Here is a 2,564-nt window from a genome sequence, read left to right on the forward strand (position 1 = left end):
ACGACTTGTACATTTACCATTTGAATTTCCGCAGGGTTTCTTTTTTTGTTTGGACTTTTATAATTTGAATTTCTATGTGTTTTTTTTAATTCAAACTGACCATTTCTTTTTGTTCCGAACTGATCACCATTTTTAACTCGTACTGATCAATATTTGTAATTCAAACCTTTTTATCCTTTCACATGACAGAAATTATTCATCTCCCTTGACCTCTTAAAATTCAAGACTCAGGCACAAACATCCTCATCTTAGCAGGACAGGCTAATTCATTCGCATGCAGAGCAACAATAACAATACTCCAAACATATCAAGGGACGTCATACCGGAAAAACAATGCACCAACGGGTTCTCTCCAGTGGCAAAATCGACAATTTTTGAACTTGCACGACATCTAAACAGGAACTACATGATACACAATTTTCCATCATGGACCTGCTATCCTGAACATAAATGAAATGAGAGAAGGGTATCCTGAACATCTAAACAAGAACTTGCAATTTTTTCCATCATGCACCCAGAGGTTCTGCCTTCTCCCCCGGCACTAAAACAAGAGCACCATCAGTTTAGTTTTAAACAAATTGAAAGTTCGAACATGAGGCATGTAGGTTTTCAAATGATGAAAGTCACAAAAGTGAGCTATTTTTGTTTTACTTCAAATAATTCAACATGAAAAAGAAAATTATAGATAATTTTTTTTTGCGACATTCTGAAGCATATGTTAGTTCGACCTTTTTAACTACTTTTTTGCACAACGAGATGATGTTATTGAACTGGCTAGATACATTCAATTTTACCTAGTATGGTTGGACTAGTAATGAAAGCACATCTTCCAATGTTTTATAGAGATCAGTAGCCATCCAACTATGAAATGCATGCAAACCCAATCTGCATACACTAGCGAACATTGAAACAAAGAACCCATGTTTGTCAACTTTGAACTTTTGTATGCGTTTTCCCTCAACTTATTGTATCCGCGAGTCTGAACTGATGCAAGTATATAAGAATACCAAACATTTATTACCTGAACCTGAAAAGGATCTGAGACAGGTTGCCCTGGAACTGCAACTTGTATCTTTTACTGCTCATCTTTAACATTAAGAAAGTACTAATCAGTACTAGTTTTTTGTGTAAGTCATACTGATCAGTACTGCTGCTTGCCGTCCTGATGAGCACTAGTACTGATCGCTAACACAGAATTACAAGAAAAATGGCCTTCATGCATAGTAGTATGTGAACTGAAGAGTGGGAGAGGAGGAACACGAAGGTGTTTCTCACCAATCATGCTCCTGATGGCGTGGTGGATGGCAAGAATCCATGGCTGAACAGGAGGTTGAGGTGTCGCGGCAGGAACTCTAGGGCTGGCGGGCCTCGTCGGGGTTGGCACGTCGTCAGGAAGGTGGTGGTCCTTCGCTGGGAGGTGGAGGCGTCGTGCCATGGCGGCAGAGGTTGGGTCGGGTCCTGCAGGAAGGGGCAGCGTCCAGATATTAGGAAAATGAACTACCAAAATTCCCCAATCAGTACTGTAGATATTAGCAAATTTGAACTGATAGTGTTAGAGGGAGGCAGACCTGAGAGGAGGAGGAAGCGCCTACCTAGGGGCTTGTCAATGACCGGAAGGTGGAGCAGCATTACAAACTGGACTGAACTAAATTGCTATTTTGTAGTTGTTGTATGCATTTTAAAACTTTACATTTGTTGATTTTTAAATCCACTCATGGAAATTTTGTTTTAAAAAAATCCACTCATGGAAATTGTAGTGGATTCAAACTAAATTTTGACAAGTAAATAACAAGGAGAATACAGCAGAAAAGGCACACTTTTTCAAGAAAATGATCAGTGGTAGTCTATTGAGTACTATTTGTAGAAGGATAGTCAGGGTCCAGGAATCAACTCCATTTTTCAATCAAGTCATAGTTGATCAGTACTAGTAGTACTGAACAATAAGTATAGAATTGTAGCAGCGGTAAGGAATCATTACCATGAAGAGGGCAACAAGGTTCACGTTTATTTTGGCCCTTCTTCGTTGTTGAGATCGATGATGATGAGCAGCAAGTGGGGGAGGGCCGCCATGATCTGCTAGGTAGGAAGCAGAGGAAGCCAAAATAGTACATGGGGGCGCGGTGACGATGAGGTCGAACCGCATGCCTGTAGCTCCACCGGCACAAAATAGTTTAGAACTCAAAGATAAATCTGTTCCCAAGTAAAAAAATCTGAATCAAATCTACCGTTGTTACCTTTGACCTTGATGGCAGTGACGACGCGCACGAAGTGGTCGATCCGGAGAACGGACACGTCCTCGAACCACCAGTCGGACGGCGGCACGGGCTGCCCGTGGCTGGGGCTGGACTCCTTGGAACCGACGCCGCCGTTGCCGGCGTTGTTCCAGCATGGGCTCGTGGCGCCGCTCCGGGGCGGCCTGCCGCTGCCGGTGCCAGTGTAGGCCCAGCGGACTCCCCTGGGGTTGGCGCAGGCCTTCCAGGTGATGGACTCGCTGCAGCGGTGCACGATCTGCAGGTTCTCGGCCCAGGGCGAGAGGCCCTCGCAGCTCTTGACGATGACGATGG

This window comes from Triticum aestivum, chromosome 3B (genome assembly GCF_018294505.1).
Source record: "Triticum aestivum cultivar Chinese Spring chromosome 3B, IWGSC CS RefSeq v2.1, whole genome shotgun sequence".
Lineage (NCBI taxonomy): Eukaryota > Viridiplantae > Streptophyta > Magnoliopsida > Poales > Poaceae > Triticum > Triticum aestivum.